Here is an 18,822-nt window from a genome sequence, read left to right as displayed (position 1 = left end):
TCAAAGTGGACGATATTTTTGTGCACGCTTCCAAAATATAATATTACAAAGAATACCCTTAACTAAAGAAAAATATTTCTCCCCTTTCATGTTCAAAGAACGCTGAGCACAGAACATTTTGTCAGGCAATGGCAAATTGAAGTTTTTTAGTTCTTAGCGAAACTATACTGTGTGCATGGACCGGATCAAAGCCGTTAAGGCCATAATTTTGCTTACAAAAGTATTTTCGCGGTTCCCTTACGATATTTTTAAGCATATAAAGAACTTTTATATTCCAATAAAAGAGTTCTTATACTTGTTCTCTCTCTGACCACGCACAGCAATTAGTTGGATATGCAACTCTTAAATGCCAAAAAATATAGACCAGTGAGAATTTAGGCAAAGAATTCCGAGGAAATTTTCCTCTATTAACTAAAAACGTCGCCCCCCTATAAGGGTGAATTTGAGACAATTCAGATGAGGGTTGAAAAGTTTTTGGAGAATTCGACGTTTGCCAGGCGCACATATTTTCAAAGTATTCGGATTTGTGAAAGAAGATTTTCACTGAATTACGAGTAATAGGTACGGTGTTCAATTATTTTATATTAGTTATTTCTCTTATTAATTAAACCTCTAAGATAAAACTAAGCATTCTAACAAGTAATAAAGTCTCGTCGCATACAAATGATGTGTCGTAAAAATATGCAATTATGATTTAATGTAATGTTATTTTATTCATCATGCATGCACACGTAAGTTTTTGCAAGCGGGTAATGTAATGTGATTGTAATCGTTCGTGCTGTATTAGAGCCACGACACACAATGGACTTTTAGCATCGGCGATCGGCGATTTAGCCGCTTTTCAAAACCTGAATGCAGCGCGACCACACATTCCACACCGCACACTTAAGAGTAGGCGCACACCGTTGATTTTTAGTTGGCCGATAGTTGTGCCCGATTATAATTTGTATGAAGAATCGGCCAAATTGAATCGGCGTAGTGTGCGCACTCCCATAAATATCTACGACTAAACTATCGGCCGACGAAAAATCAACGGTGCTCCTACTCTTAAAATGACAAACGCGGCGATTGAGTCGCTTTTTGGAAGCTTGACGCAGCAGCAGTGGCTAAAATGCGCGATCCCAATACCGCGTCCGAAAGCATGAAGTTGCGACATCGCGATAGTGCATCGATGCAGTCGCAAAATCGCCGATCGCCGATGCTAACACCAGCACGTTTGCTGTAGCCCTTAGCGGTCTGTGCATTACGCAAGCGTTATGTCTGTTTATATTAGCCCTCGTTAATTGTTACATTGTTTTAAATGCTATCGATCAAGTGCTCACGTTTTCATTTAGGTAACAACCTTAATTTGTGTCTGTTTAAACGCATAATAACTACCTTCTGTGCATTATTAACCTTGAGCTGAGTTGAAACGTAAATAGATAATTTATTTTATTGAATTTTGTAAAGTATTTGCCAAGTACCAGTATTACTAGGATAACTACTATCCAAATTAAATAATTTTGCTAAAATTTTTAAGTACGTGCTGGCAAGAATTTTGATCTACCATACTATCGTGGTAGAAAGACAGACGTATTTTTAGGCCTTACATAGCTCGAAAAAAGGGACAACGGAAGATTTTTGCTCCTCTTAATGAATATCAATGAACTGTTATTGTAGTATTACAGACCAAGAGGATACAAAGATGGTTATTACTAACTATAAAGACTCGATTAAGTAAATTAATTCACAAAGACAGCTTAGCGACTTATCCCGCTTAATAGTTGGGAAGACGACACTAAAAGGCTAGGCATTTGCTAAACGCCCGCCATCTCCGTTCCGGAAGTGTTCGAGGACGAATCCTGAAAGAATTTCTACTTCCCATAAACTTTTTCTTTGTTCGTACAGCTTTTATAAGTCTTGATAGAGCTTATATTACATAATGAGTTACGCAGTATGTTAGTGTATGCTTAAACTACGTTTTATATTATTTTGATGGGTCTTCCGGATAGCTTAAGGTCGTAGGTTAATTTTTCATTAAGTGTACAGTATATTCAAATTCATTTATTTTGCAAGTAGATTTATGAAAATCTCTTTTACACGTCCGAATATTACGTTAACTCCACCACTGCTTCGGGACTACAAATGAGCCAGTGCTGAGAAGAAGCAGCGCAAGAAACTCGGTCACTATTACTTTTACCTTCAACTACCCAATAAATGTATGTATAAATATAGATTTATCTCACATGATAGATCCATATTGGTAACCTTAATTATATATATAAATACAAAAGAAACCTAATACTACAAGATCGGATTTTAGGACTACCCTTCAAAATATATTGTCAACGAACAAATGAGGGGTCATCCGAACAACGGAAGCTTTCACGTATTCGTGCTAATATTGTTTAGAAACTTAATATGGCCCGTGACATGTTGATAATGACCAGAGCGGTTGGCATGTGATAGCGTATCGCTAATGATGTTGTTATTTGTATTGACCGAGTTCGCTTCCTATTACAATTTTCCCCAAGGCTAAGGATGAAGGAAACACCGTAATTTACCATTACGGTCGGACCGTAATTTCAATTGTCGAGTGAAGAACATCGTCAATGTAGGAAAACTTCTCTCTATATTGGCAATACAAGTAAAATAGGATCACGCTCTTACTAAACATTCAATTTTGAAATCTATCTGATCTAGGAATCTACCTACAGTCTAGCCTAGGGGCAGACTCCCAATTTTTCTTCGGTCGATAGTTGAGTCGAGCTGTTAATTAATATGGACTGGAAATGGGCACATTACACCGATTTGATTTTCATACAAATTAAAATCGAACCCAACTATCGGCCGACTAAAAGTTGGTGGTCTGCCTAGGCTTACGGTAGAAGTCGTTTAGTGACTAGGTATTTTTAATAAAAAATGTATTACAATGTGTCATTTTATAGCTTTTAAAAGGCTCTTGAGAATTGGTTTCACGACTATTAAGCCATAACTCTTTTATTTGGAACGAAAAATGGGAGAATCTTTACTCTTACAAAGTCACAGGAAACTCACTTCATTCGGAAATCAAACAACTCAGATTTGACGTGACAAAGCCCTTTCATAAAGCCGTCCATTAATGCGTCGGAAGCTTTTACTTGCGGCGTCTAATGCTGTTTGTAAAAGTAATCTGATCGCGTGCCCTATGACATGTGTACAGAACGGACCCGTTCGATTTGTCGTAGACTGGAACGCAGGGTCCCGGGGGAAATTAAGGAGCGAGATACCGCACTGACCACGTCTTCCCATCGAGTCCCGTACATCTAAATCTATCCCGCACTGTACAACGCTGACTGACAGCGACGAGAAATGAATTCTCGTCCCAAGGGCCATAGAGTAGGTGCAAAACAAGATATAATAAAGGATTTTTTTGATCTCGCTGACGTCAAGGAAGTCGGACAAATATCAATGTTGCGAAGACATGTCCGTTTAATGTGTTTGTTGTTGTTTTCCCTCTTTCCTTTTTTACTACTAGGAGCAAAAGCATAATTAAAATAAGAAGGGCCTGTCCACTAGATATAACTGAAAGTAAAGTAATCCAAAATTACAGCTACCTGACTTGAAGATTTGAGGCTTGAATTCCCCAGCACCATATATTATAATTCTGTATAATATCTGTCTGAATGAGTAGAAAAGGCTACTTCACTCTTATTATAACTTATTACAACACGTAACCAAATTCAGCATGTCATAAACGAAACTTACACTTTTAACGTAATCATATCAAAGCATTTAAACATTCCAAAATTATTTCGGAAATGGGAATGGAATTGGAATGTGGATTCCATTTATCATTATTTTTGTCCGACCCTTTGAAACTGCACCGCGTCTCTATTTTGAGAGAAAATATTAACTTTTATTACTAGCGGCCATTACTGGTATTTTCACTGGAGATTGCGATAACATTTTGAATTAATAAAGTATAGTCACGACCACGAACTGATATGAAACAAAACGAGGAGTTCTGTAATTGATTTATATTAGAGGTATTGCATAATATTAATTGATATTGCAAAAACCTGATGAGTAAGGTATGTAGTTCCTCCTTTATTTTTTATTGTAATACGTTTTGTCTGACTTTGCAAAAAAGATAAAAGATGATGAGATTAACATAAAATTCAATAATCCTTTCTCGAGAACTCGAGAAGTAGCAATGCAAAAAAATAAGTAGAAAGCTAGACAGTGAATTTAAACTATATTCACAAAATACAATAAGTTCATGTAGTTTATTGCTAAAGTAATTAAAATCTTAATCAAAATCAACGACAAAAAGCATCCATCAAACAAAATAGAAAAGTTTCATCGTTTAACTCTTTCATTCGTTACATAATAAGAAAGACTAGACGTATGCAAATAAAGTCATTAAAGCCATTCAGTAAAATTACATTATGCAAAAATATACCGAATTTCAACTGCATAGAGTATCTTATCTACGCAAATTTATGTGATGCACATCACATCTTAATGTGTGCACTATATTGCTTCTGGCATCATTATATCACCTAATGGGCGTTCGGCACAACTTCGTGAAATGTACAACTTGTTAGTAAAACAAATGTACTTCCTTATAGCTATGAGAGTAAGGTTCAAATTCAAACGAAAATTTCACTTTGGAAACCAAATTACACGTTGAACTTCATACGTATATCATTTTTATTGCCACCGCCGTAGTATGCGAAAAAGACAGGCATGCTTGTATTTTATACAGGGTGTATAGAGCAAAAACTTGAGTGAACTCAGATTAGTATCTCGGATTCGATATTCCGAGAAATGAACGCCGAACAATTTTTATTCACAAATCTTTTTCAATTCCCAATACGACACACTATTTTCGTAGTACTGGCACAGAATAAGTAATAGTACAGGTACAGAAGGATTACTCCGCAAGACGATTTAAATAAATGCGAGTCTTGCTACGACGCGATACAGTGGAATTCAGCTCGCACAGCACTACGTACCTACAATTTTATTCACCTACAAGTTTTGTCTCTTTCTATCGCGTGCCTCTGAACTCTTCTTACGCTGTTAGGGTTGCTGTCTAGTAGTGTCTAGTAAAAAAATAATTAATCTACTTATTTGTAATGAGGTACGTATGTAGGTAAGTACGCATTGATTATGGAAAACCTTAGGAGAGGCCTTTGTCCAGCAGTGGACGTCATTTTTGGCTGAAACGAACGAACGCATTCTGAGCAGTAGTCATGGTAGGTTAGGTTCCTATACTATCCTAATAATTACTGATTACCTACATGGCCAACATACCTTTTAGCATCTTTGGGAAGCGAAAAAAAAGATAAATCCGGTAGATTTCTTTTCGAATTTAAACACCCGAACGCCGCACAATAATATTTCTTTCTCTTTATGTCCATTTTTAAATAATACTTCGATCATAGAATTAGGTACTACAACGCACGCCAGCGTCCTGACGGGCGCGCGCGTGACACTCGACTTATATAATACCCGCCGGCGGGGCGCTTCGCTGTAGGTAATTATCGGATGTACCGCGCGGAGTGAGCCAGGCCTGGTACTGGAGAGACTTAGAACATACCCACATTTCTATGGGGGCTTATGCGGGGCGTGCGATATTCGTAGAAACAAAGATTTAAGAGCATGCCCGGGACTCTTTATAGTTTTACAAACATATAATACCTAATATTTATATTTACTCCTAATTAAAATAGTAATTAGAAATTATTTCCAGTGTTTAACTGAAAATCAGTCGGTCTATCTCCACTCAATTATTTGCCTACCCATATCTTAAATACACCCTGTATATCATACACGAATGAAACGAAAGATAGAAATAATCTAACGATCCAATATTGGTCAACAATATTTTGACTAATACCTATTATGTTATTACAAACTGATTGTTTCTTAAACCGCAATAAATTTTGACTAAGATTCGCCCAAATTCGACTAAGTAAATCTTAAAAATACATCACAAAACGAGTAATGTCTGAGAAAATTTCCAGCTTTCAAAGAAAACTGTCTTTAATTCATGTAAATTAATGTTTTTCCCTAAACTCGGCAGTGCCTTTCGTACGAACACATTTTTGCGAAACCCGCCGTAGGAGTACAAGCACCTAATACGGTGAACAAGCTGCTTTATTTAATATTTCTACATATTCGTACTTAATGCCGGATTTTTATATTCTCCGTGAGCTCTCGTCCGTTACTTACATTTTTTTCTGAAAGCCAGGAGCCTTTTATGGGTTTGAATGGTTTATGTGTTATTACCAAAATGTGAAACTCACAAATCTACTCTAACGTCTGTAGGAACGGCTGGATAATAAATATGTACTCGAATGTTCCTTCAAAATATTCGATACTAGCAATACTAGCTTTTTCCCACGACTTCGCCCGCGTGCAATTAAATTTGTCACAGGTCATTTATAATATATGTTATTCTGATGTAAAATAATAATACTGTAAAGTTTCATCGAAATTCGTTGAATATTTTTGCGTGAAAGAGTAACAAACATACATCCTTTAGCATTTATAATATTAGTAGGATTAACTTAAATGTGCTTGAAAATGACACATTAGTTAGCGCGATCAATTTGTTATTAACTAGGTACCACTTGCATGCAGATAACTAAACTATAATTAAAATGTAGTTTAATTAACTTACCCGTAATTGCTTGCATAGCACATATCCTCTACTGGATCCGTAAATGTATACTTTGTCACATACTCTATGTGCATCATAGTGAGTCATAGAGTAATATGCAATTAATATACTTATGTCGCAGGATGTGGTTTTTTAAGCCTTGAAAGGATTAGACGGGATTAGACCTGTCTGCGGACAGAATAATTTAGATCAAACTTAAAAAATATGACATATAAACTCTCCATGTTAAAACTAAAAATCATAGCTTATATCCACAAAATATAGTCACTATTTTCATATTAAGCAGGTTTACATATTTCAGAGGTCAAGTAATCGAAACTACATCCACTACTGGATATGCCTCAACAAAATTGCAATTAGTTCTTCACAGACAAGTTTTGGAATATTATTCAGATGGTTGTTAAATGTTCTCCTTGGCAAACCAAACAAAATCTATTCTAAACAAGCGCACGTGCAAAACAAACATTAAGGAACGCCTATTAGCCTCTTTCATTTAAAATGTTCATGCATTCAAAATTACTAAAACACTGTAACTTTTTAAGCCGAGCGCATATGACGAAACCCCCAAGGCTAGCGTGTATATGGGTACGTATCCTTTAAATAACTAAGTCATGAATAGAAGTCAAACAAAATAGAGCGCGACAACATTTCCACAGTAAAGGCCTCTTTGCGTCACGTCATTATGGTAGTTCGGCTTTATGCCGCCGGAACTTTTTCAACAGAGCAGAAGTTAGTGTGTACCGTGTTTTGTTCTTATTTTAAAATTTGCAACAGCTACAACATTTTGTACTGGGGTACAATAAAGAGGATTCCGTCAACTGGGACCGCAATTAACTGGGACCGCGGTCCCAGTCGCCGGATCCATGAAAAAATAATAATTTTCTTCCGGCGACTGGGACCACTCATAGATAACTTAAAAGAAAATATTATTCAATCCAAAATTGGTACAATACTAAAATCCATGAGTGGTCCCAGTCGCCGGAAGAAAATTATTTAATTTTTACGCATCCGGCGACTGGGACCGCGGTCCCAGTTAATTGCGGTCCCAGTCGCCGGAAGCCTCCAATAAAGTGCAGCTGTTTCTCGGCATGAGCAGATTTTTTCATGAATTTTGTTTTTTTTCTTGTTAGTTTCTGTATGCGGCCAGTGTCTAACGCTTTTTTAATCATCTATTAAATCCTTATGCCAGATTAAAATTCACTCAACTTTCGGTAGAAATCTAACTAGGGTGATCGCTATTGTAATTAGCCAATACATAGTTATTGGCCAACTTGCCTAAAATGAAAAGAAACAAGCCTAATGGAAGTTATTAAGAGAGGAAAAGAGACAAATATTTTTTCTGAGCAATACGCAGTCCAATGTAGTAAATAAGTATTTTTGTCTCTTACAGTAGGTAACAATCCAATATGTCAATAACTATGTATAGGCCAATTACTATAGCAATCACCCTAGTACCATCTGAGATTTCTCTACTCTAAATACATATGTATGTGGTCTCTGGATGACTGCCTTTTTTAATAATTCATATCCGTATTGTCTCTTTTTATTGCACTATAATAAGATAAGTATAACAATTAATCTATTAAGCATTAAGTACCTATGACATTTCAAACTGCATACATTGTAAGCTTTTAGCGGAAGCAGCTTTTAGTCTGGATCATATACTATTCAGAAGGCCAACGGACAAGATAATAATATCACTTACAAAGCTATATTAGGAATGTTAGGGCACTAACATAGATAATGCAGTATAATTATGTTGCCAATATGCTGGTTAAATTGTAACCTTGTCATTAGATTACATTTACCTATCAAAATATGTATTTTCGTGCAGAATTACTGCTATGTATCTATAATATGGACTTAAAGTCAGTTACATTTTATGTATTATTTGTATTGGTGTCTATAGATAATGGATTTTAAATCAATAATAACCTTTAAAAGCTAAACTTACATGATTACAATGACGTCAAACGCGTGGGTATTACAAACTGTATAAAAAACGTTCTGACACAATAAAAAGTATAGGTATATCCATTGACTGATGTGTCACATCCCTTATTGGTAGATGGTGTCTACTATCAAATTGGTTAAGTAATTACTGTGATTTTGTAAAAAACGAGAGTTTCTCTCTCTCTCTCTCTTCTCTACATCTTCGGTGCATGCTTAATATCGCCGTCGCTAGGTGTCACAGGTGTCTGTTTGGCCGGCCCTCTGTGTCGATTCTCGAAATTGCTACTGTGAAATTCTTTTACGGCTATTCGAGTCTACGTTAAACTAAATGAACTGATGCAATTCGATTTATGTGTCTGAGTGTTCAATAATTGTTGGCCCAATGATCTTAGAGTAGATTAAGGGTTTGGTTTTCCAAAAATTGTGCATAAAAGTCATTTGTTTCTGCAAATAGACTTTTAAAAAGCGCTTTTACGACCGTAATACTGAGAATAAAGCACATAGGTATGCGAATCTACTACATTCATTTGAAATAACACTAAGGCTGGGTTGCACCATCTTACTTTAACTTTGAAAAACGTCAAAATCTGTCAAACTCTATACAAAAAAGACCGGTTATCGTTATAGTTACGGTCAAAGTTAGGTGGTGCAACTACTCGTCCTAAGTAATGCCTACGGCTGTGGCGTTAGCCTTTAAAGGTTTTGTTTAGTAGTTTTAGCCTAAAAAACAACAAACATTCCAGCTAATTTACTCATACTTACATATTGCTAGTATGTATACATTTTTAGGTAAATTCACGTCATAAAACGTGTTATATTGCATCACATACACCCTAACAACACCAACAATTAAAATTACACAGAATTGCGTTGGTAAGAAAAACGTTTGATTATTCAACAGTCAATTATCCGGATAATATGCAATCTGAGGCATGCAGTTTTACCCACAAGTAGACTGTGACCGAGTGAAGACGGTCCAGTGTTAAGTGTAACGCAGCCGTTTGACAATTATATCCATTACAGAAATACCACGGCACTTAAAAGATGTACGATAAAGTTATAAAGATGCCAAAATAAATTGAAAATACTACGTCATTTAAGATCTAGGTACAATAAAGTTATGAAGAGGCCAAAATTACACCTAATGTTGGTATAGTCATAGCTGGGCACCGTTAATCAAATAGTTAACTTCGTTAATCGTTAAACCGTTAATAAAAAAATTAACTTCGTTAAACGTTAAAACGTTACATTTCGCAAGATTTAACGCAAGTTAACGTTAATCGTTAATCCGTTAACACATGATAATAAAACGAAAAAAATAATTGAATGCAAGGTTTAAATAATTTCGAAAGCTTGTAACGCGCATGGAATTTATCTGGGGGCACGGCAGTGCCCCCACCAAGTCGAGCAAAAAAGTTGTGAGATCCATGTAATACCAAGTCCAGGCCAGGAAATCTTTAACGTTTTACATAAATTATTGACTTGGCCATCGCATGAAAAAACACGTGTAAATTAAATTATTTAGTGCGATGGCCAAGTCAATAATTTATGTAAAACGTTAAAGATTTCCTGGCCTGGACTTGGTATTACATGGATCTCACAACTTTTTACAGTAGAACAACTGAGTTGCGAGACTTGGTTTTTTTGACAAGTATTGTTTTTGATGGGATTCCTCTTTTATATTTGCGCTACAAGCTTTCGGAATTATTTGAACCTTGCATAAGTACAATTATTTTTTTCGTTTTAGTACAACTGCATTTCAGAATAAAAGCTTGTTTTTAAAAAAGTTTTTTAATTATAATCTGGGGGCACGGCAGTGCCTCCGCCAAGTCGAGCGCGAAGCAAACACTGCCGTACAGAGTTAGGGTTTAATGGCCACATAAAGGGAAAACTATAAAAACTAGGATAATCGAAGATCTGCAGTAACACCACATTTATAAATAATCAATACTGCTAGCGCCACACACTGTGGTGTTCGCCTGTACCGCTCACCGCTAGATGGCGCTAGCACTTTGAGCGTCGATTTTCTGCACCGCATTGTCCAGATTTTTTTCCTTTCTAGACCCCCCCGTCGATTAAGTTGAATATTGTGTAATTTGCATTTTATTGATTTCGTTTATTATATCGTGAGGTTTGCTAAGGTTAAGTTATTAAAACAATTTGATCTAATTCGTTGACCATTTTAAAGGTCGTTTTGAGTTTATTTGTGTAAATTGTGTTAATCGTTAAAAAAATGTCGATAATATTAAAAGACGACGACGTATAAATAATTATGCCACTTTCTACAAAAAGAAGTGAAATCCCACCAAAAACATTCTGTAAAAAACTAGCCAAGTCTCGATGGAGCTGTTGTTTATCTCTTAAAAGTAATGAAATCTAGACAAAGTCGTGCCAAGTCTATGGTTCCTTACTGCGATTTCTTTATTATTTATAGTTAATGTTGTGTGACTTGGCCGTCTGTCAGTCTGTTTGTTTCTGGCTCGCCTATACATAAGTATTATTGAAATACGCAGCTTTATCAAGCCTGGTGCAATTGTGTCATGGAGCACCTGGTTTTGTACCCTTCAACGGCCAAGTCACACAACATTAACTATAAATAATAAAGAAATCGCAGTAAGGAACCATAGACTTGGCACGACTTTGTCTAGATTTCATTACTTTTAAGAGATAAACAACAGCTCCATCTAGACTTGGCTAGTTTTTTACAGAATGTTTTTGGTGGGATTTTATTTTACACTTTTTAGTAGCATCTCAATTTCAGAGCCTTGGTTCAATTACAATACGAGTACAATTTAGCACCAAAGTGCTCGAAAAGACAAATCCAGCAAACCCAAACTCGATAAGTTTCCACCGTTTCGTTTAGGAATTCCTATGGCCACATCCTGACTCCATCATCAGGACCCTGGACATCATCTAGTACTAAAGTGCTCGATAAGACAAATCCAACAAACCAAAATTCGATGCGATGCCGCCGTTTCATTTAGGAGTTCCTATGGCCACCTCATGACTCCATCATAAGACCAGCTCAATGGTACCATAACATTGCATTGTCATCGTATTTACATAAGTAAGTATACCAAATTTCAGCTCAATCGGTTCAAGAAAACTGGTCTTAAATTCAGTTGCAAGAGTTGTCTCACACATTACTAACAAGTGTCGTTAGTGATCTGGTTACAAAAACAGTTGTTTTGGGTTCTGGAAGTTCTGGAAGCCCGAACGTACTTGTCAAAACGCGTTTTTCAGCGTGCCTGCGCAGTATCTTTTTAGTAAATAGTAGGTACCGGATTAACGATTAACGGACTTAGGATAATTTAAAGGAAGTTAACGAGTCCGTTAACATTTTTTAAAGTTAACTTAAAAGTTAATCCGTTAATAGAAATGTTAACTTCGTTAATTAACGATTAACGGATTAACGAGTTAATGCCCAGCTATGGGTATAGTCAATCCTCTACTGAACTACTGAGCTGATAACGAACATTGACGCATTTAATTACAAAACTATAAACGGAGTTGTTTTGTAGCAATTTGATTCGATAATGTAACAGATATAGGCGATGCATAATTTCTATGATATACCAAAATGGGAGCAAATAAAATGCATATTTGCAGTAAATTTAAATGCATATCTATAATACGAGTACTAAGTGAAGTGAAGCGACAGTTGGTAGATTAACTAATTAAAAATATCTTATTTAAAAATTTACCCAAATTGATTCGTTTTAAGCATTAATTTGGCTAAGTATGTCAATTGATTGGTAGCGCCAACTACTCGTTTATCACACAATTACTCATGCCGAATCTAAATGTATTATCTACTGATCAGATCCACATTGCTACACGATTTCACTGCGCGTTTACCCAGACGAGTCACTTATAGCCAATATTCGAATAGCTCCACAAATCGATCACATTACGCCAAACGAGACGAATGCATTAGCGCAACATGGCATGCTTTCACATAATAGGTGACACAATAAGTAGCGCACAGAGCAGAGAAAAGAAATATTTGCACAATACCATAATGGCGCTATTGCGTAGGGATTTTACTGCTCAACGAAGGACAAATCTAGTCTATAAGTAGCACTAAACGCGCTTTAAGGCAATAATAAGTACCTCTGCGGTCGCCATTCTGCGGTTTCGATTGTTCTTTGATTAACCGATAATTGCCCACCAATCAAATAATGATACTATTCCGTCTGTCACCGACACTTTTAAGATCGTATCGCCAAATGAGATAAGCTTTCGAGTTTCGACTTCTCAGCTTGATTAAACTTAACACATGTCTGCAAAGATTACCATCTCAAACCGTTAAGTGCCAATCGCAAGTGACACATTCATACGCAAATGACATTTTGTGAACTGTCACCAGCCAAACAAAACGTTCGCGACACTTTCACCGCTAGGCATTCGGACGCACACCAGTTTTTAAAGTTTAAAAAGTAAAAGTGTATTATGAAACTGGCTCTGTTTTTGTTACGAATCATTAGAAAGAGAACAGATGTGCGTAGATTACGAGACACGTAACTAACGCTTTGTCATCTCTAGGTGTCTTGACAAACGTTTTTTCTTAACAGCGCCTTACGGTTTGAGGAATAAGGTTAAAAGTTCAGTCTTACCCGTATTATAAAAGTAAGATGCAAGATCAAAACGTAGGTAATTAACAGCGTTGTTCATACGAGGTTATTAGTCATAGCATAGCGGTTGCGCTGAAACTGGCTGGCCCTTGGTTTCCTCTTGCGAAAGCTCCTATTTAAGATTCACAGAGGATACTGGGTCAATGTCCACGCGGCGGCGGACGCGCATCACTAATACGCGTCTATTATTACATATTGCCATACTCGCTGCATTATGTATGTAGAACAGATACTAAGCTCCCATAACGACATGATGTACGAGTACCTATCTCTACTCTGGGTGCGCACTTAAATTATCATGATAGGCAATGATTGTCAGTTTCATCGTCACGTTATCATCGTCGTCAGCTTAATTTGATTCTTATTGTCTTAAACGGAACCCACGAATAGCAAAAATAAAAATCATTTATTGTTTTCCCTTAAACGATAATTATTATAGTAAACATTTTGACATATCTGTCAATGTCATTTCAAAAATAACCAATCATGCAGCATTTGGACCTCGCGTCTACGTATTGCCATCTGGCGGATTTTTCAATCGCGAAAACCCTCATTGTACTTAGTTCAAATGATTAAGAAGTACTTAGTTTACTATTTACGGAAATTAATACTTAAACTTGCACAAAATTTAAAGTGACATAAAAATTACTCCTCACTCGTCGTTTACTCAAACGACTTAATTTAGATGAATGAAACCTGATAGAAAAGTTAATGTTCTATAAAAAACGGTTGCAATTGTTTTTTTGTTGCGTTTAAACTTAGGCCAGCCATACACAGGGTGATTGCATCTGCACAACAACGGCGTGAATGTTGAGACCGTTTTAGTATTCCTTTCTGAATACATACTCAATGACCTAGTCATATAAGGATTGGGTAACAATTCAAGCAAATATGATCCTAATGGTTTGTTCCTATCAACAAAAATATACACTTTTGAGGACACTTAGACTGAATTTGTTCTTTTAAGGGTTAACAACAGGACTCAAAAATAAAGTGACAGCACTATCATGGGTATCTGGAAAAACATAAAAAAACTTTGCTTGCTGCTGTAGTAGCAGTTATTAACGTGACGTTATAGTTTACAGCCAGACTTACGTTTACTGGGCGGGGCTTGTTATGATTAACTATGTAATTACTATTATATTCATTTTACATATGACCTAAAAAACGCGGCCTTCATGGTAAGCAACTGTGATTATTCTCTTAACCATTACCGTAGAAAAGGGAAGTGACGTGCGGAGTATCGGGTTCATTCAAGGCATTATTATTGAGCTAGTTTAAACTATAATTACATGCACTTAAGTTTCATTGTTATATGCTTTGTTCGAAATTGATATTCGACTAGATTGAATTATGACCCTAAATGACCATAAAATTAGTGTTTAACAGTGATCGTTACAACGAAATTGATAGTGAATTTCATTTATCTTGATTAAGTCGTAACTCGTAATTAAATGCAAGTCATGACATAAGTATTATAATTCGTGTAAGATAGATAACACAAAGTAAAAAGCCAAGCATTTGTACGATAGGATAAATGAAACAGCTATGGGAAATATGGTTATCATTTGTTCATCCTATTCCCAAGTCAAAATCATTTAATAAGACTTAAGTGTCAGAGCGGCTTACTTTTCTTCTACTTGTATTATAGGCAACTTACTACGTGAATAAATACAAGCACCGACTCTGTAATTTCTGTCTTGTCATCCACTCTCTTTTTAGTTACAACTTTTAGATAATTATACAAGCTATCGATTTCGATTTTATAAACAAGTTAACAACATATTTAAATCCGTAACAAATCTACATATTTCAACAGAAAATAATGCTCTAAAAACTAAATAATTAATCGTAAACCACGGCCACCATGAAATAGCACTAAACCACGTTTTATCACTGTATCGAAAGTTTGTACATAGTTGCACAAAGAACATATATTTTCATGGTTCCGTGCCTTAACTACTACAAACTATAAACCATTGCAAAATTACAAACCAAAAATTCAATGCCAACCAAGGAAAGCCTATTCGGTACTACACTCCAGTTACTTTGAACTGTTTCAAAATAATGTTTCTAAACGTTCCCGTGTAAAACAATTTATTCTGTGTATACTGAGTCTAATTGCTCACGTGTTATGTTTAATAAACCGCAATTATAACGCGATATGAAATACGTAAAATACATACACCTCTGCGTGATAAAGGCTCGTTTCGTAAAGTAAAATCGGTAAATAAATCATAACTACCGCAAAATCATAATGTTGCCAAATCGATTTTGAGAGGCCGATCTATTTCAAAGTTTCAGTCACCAACCCAAGGTTACTGGTGGGAGTTTTTCCAATAAGTCTGTGAATAAAAACCATTTCAAATTAATACGAAAACATGAAGTAATATGATTTCCAAATAAGCAAACTATAACTGGAACACTTTCATCTTAGCTTTACGAAGTCCTCCATGTTTCCATCATAATTTTCTCGTAACACTACATTAAACTTTCCGAATGCAATATTTCCGTATTTATGTTAAAAACAGTGTCGTTGACTATTAAATTAATTCATTCATAAAACCGTTTGGCGTTTGAGGCAAATTACATTAACATCACACACAATAATTAATAGAGAGTTATTCGGTAATTAATGCACAACATATTAAACTTTGTACAGGGTGTATGAAATTAAACTCAAATAGGTTAATGATCAGTGCGTGTCGAAAATGTATTTATTTCTAACTTTATTGCACAGGAACTAGGTACAAAATAAATTAATGTCGGAAAACGTTCGGATATTTTATATGATATTCAAATTTCGAACAAAACGGTACAACATTTAAAATGGAAAAGAGTATGAAAAAAGTGGGGCAACGGACAAAAATCGTATTATAATAAATACCAATCACGCATCCATTCGTAAATTTATGAAGGCTCAAAGGCTCGTACGTAACGACCCTTCGATTCCCTTTTCAAGCCGAATCTATTCAGCAAGCAAAAGCATTTCCTACCCTCCCCCAATCAGGGCTTTCGGAATATAATATTGCGAAGTAGGCACTTTTAATCGTAGACGAGGTGAATATTAAAAATGGTCTTTCACGGTTGGTTGACTGAACGGCTAAATTTTTGTTAAGGAAAGTCAATAACGTTCTTTGGGAAACGAGTGAAAGAGCTTTTCAGATGATTCCGTGTTTGAATAGTGTCAAGAGGTCCAGTCAGGAAATTTCCGATAATTGACGTAAGAATTATTGTGTAATCTTCGCCGCTATTTGTTTTCATTTCATAAATCAAAACTGGTTAGCGTTAACGCCCATAGCTAAAACTTAGGCTGCGTTGCACCAACTTACTACGACAATGACCGGTGTTTTTTGTATTAAGTTTGACAGATTTTTGTTAAAGCTAAAGTAAGATGATGCAACTCAGCCTTGGACAGACATACTATACATAAAATATACTCGCATTCTATTGTATGAAAAAAGTTAGTTTGAGCTGAAACCCTTGACTGGCTTTTAGGCCTTATGAAACGGCACTTAAGACTATGTACCATTGTTTTTGAAACAACGTGAGAAGACGCACATTTTCACTTTCGATCCTCGTTTTTCAACACGTAAACTCGCCACTTCAGGAGCGGTGATGCGTAAAATCTCCGGCTCATCGCGAACTTTCTACTCGTCTCTTAGTTGTTGTAAAGACGCGTCCACGGTTAAGGCTTATGAACCAATGTTAACCACCTTTCCACCAACCAATGGTATCTATGGAACTGATTGTTCTGGTCAGAAAGACATCAAGGTAGAAAACAGTCCTTAATTATGTTTATTTTTAGTAACTTATTTGCTTTTTTGTTTATTTCCAAGGATATGTTTATATTTGACCCATTTCCATAGGTCTCGTATCAGTTTTAGATTCAAAAGTCTAGTTCTAGATCTTTTTAGTAGACTCAAAAAATCCCGGTTAGTCCAAGTGCCAAGAGCGCGTCCGAAATTAAAATTGTATTAGTTTTACAAATTAATAAGTAGTGTTTGTTTTCTTTCAAATAAACTAAAATAATGGATCAATCCAGCACACTCAACACAGTATCAAACCATACCTAATAAATGGTATTGCAAAAGAACATCGAGTCTCCGCACACAATACGTTTTACTATCGAATTTGATTTCCCATCCGTGCCTCACGATCCCGGGCGAGGTTTATCAAATGTCTGGTTCTCAATGCAGCTCCAATAACTAGTATATTTGCGAGTGTTCCGACCACTATGTTGCTTCGTGACTTATGCCTTTGGAAGCTGATAAGACCGAACAAAACATGAATCAATGCTATGTATGTTTTAATAAGATCTCAAGCTGCAGCGTATCATACCTATATTAAAGCCCCCACAGAACTTAAAAACAAGTAAGACATACAACAAACAGAAAGTAAGGTAATACCTATTCTAATACTAAAGTAGAGCTGCGTATTACATTGGTCTGACTTGACAATATCTAAATATATGTATAAAACTCAAAGGTGACTGACTAACTGACATAGAGATCTATCAACGCACAGCCCAAACCACTGGACGGATCGGGCTGAAATTTGGCATGCAGGTAGATGTTATGACGTAGGCATCCGCTAAGAAAGAATTTTACGAAACTCCACCCCAGTTAAGGGGGTAAAACGGGATCCACGCGTACGAAGTCGCGGGCGGCCGCTAGTAACATATAAACATGATTACGCTTCAGTGAGTCTCCTTTAATTTTGAAAGCTTGTGTACTTGCTGAAAAATTATGCTTAGGTGCTGAAAAATACCAAGTCATCCATTCAAATTTTTTTTACCCTTTTTCTCTGTGATCAGAAAAAAATGGTTTCAGTTTCTACTTATACTCGTAGATTTTAGTAGTATTTTTTTCCACCTTTACTCTTAGAGCCAGCATGGTCAAGCCTTTACCTGTTTTAAAGTTTCCAACGTTTTAGTTAATGCCCCGGCAGTGCATAATTAACGCAAGGTAAAAGGAAACAGGGACATCAGTGCTAAATCCATTTGTCTAAGTTCGCTGAAGGGCGCGCGGCTCGTTAGCGCCGCCTTTGTAGCTGGAGCGAGACTGCTGGGCTGCTCTGATTTTGTTAAACATTTGGCTGTTTAAAGACTTTGTTTATTGCTTTTTATTGCAATACTACAATAATACAAGACCCAGAGTCGCTTGGTATGGTGTTTAGTGCTATGTCCAGCAGCATACTTCTAAAGAATGATGGTGATAACTTCTACTTATACCGATTGTGTGTAATCACCCCCTTCAATCAATATTAAGAAGAAGAAAAAATTTCATTTATTGCAGTAAAAGTCACTTGACTCTATCTAAACGCCGTAAAAGTAGGACGTTAAGGTTAAATTAATAAAATACAATTTTAAAACTTTATTGCACTTATAGTGTACAAAGGGTACAAGCTCTCAGATCCGCCAGTCATTTGGGCAAACCATTTTCTAGCATCAGAGAATCGTTATCAACGAAGGAGAGTGATATTAAACACCGAGTATTATTTTATCCTTTTTAATATCCCACCTTAAGAACAGTCTAAGTAGACAGGCGACGCCTCGAGCGACGTCCTAGATTGCTCGCCGGA

The 18,822-nt window shown here is 36.2% G+C and overlaps 1 protein-coding gene across 3 annotated transcripts in view; it reads left to right on the top strand.

The window, feature by feature from the left end:
- Positions 1–18,822, top strand: part of LOC114355276 (uncharacterized) — a 157,738-nt gene that overhangs the window by 48,621 nt on the left and 90,295 nt on the right. The gene's annotated exons all lie outside the window — the stretch shown is intronic.

The sequence above is a fragment of the Ostrinia furnacalis genome, unplaced genomic scaffold, assembly GCF_004193835.3.
Source record: "Ostrinia furnacalis isolate ACB-3 unplaced genomic scaffold, ASM419383v2 OfSCF2378, whole genome shotgun sequence".
Taxonomy (NCBI): domain Eukaryota; kingdom Metazoa; phylum Arthropoda; class Insecta; order Lepidoptera; family Crambidae; genus Ostrinia; species Ostrinia furnacalis.
This window is presented reverse-complemented; position numbering and strand designations above follow the sequence as displayed.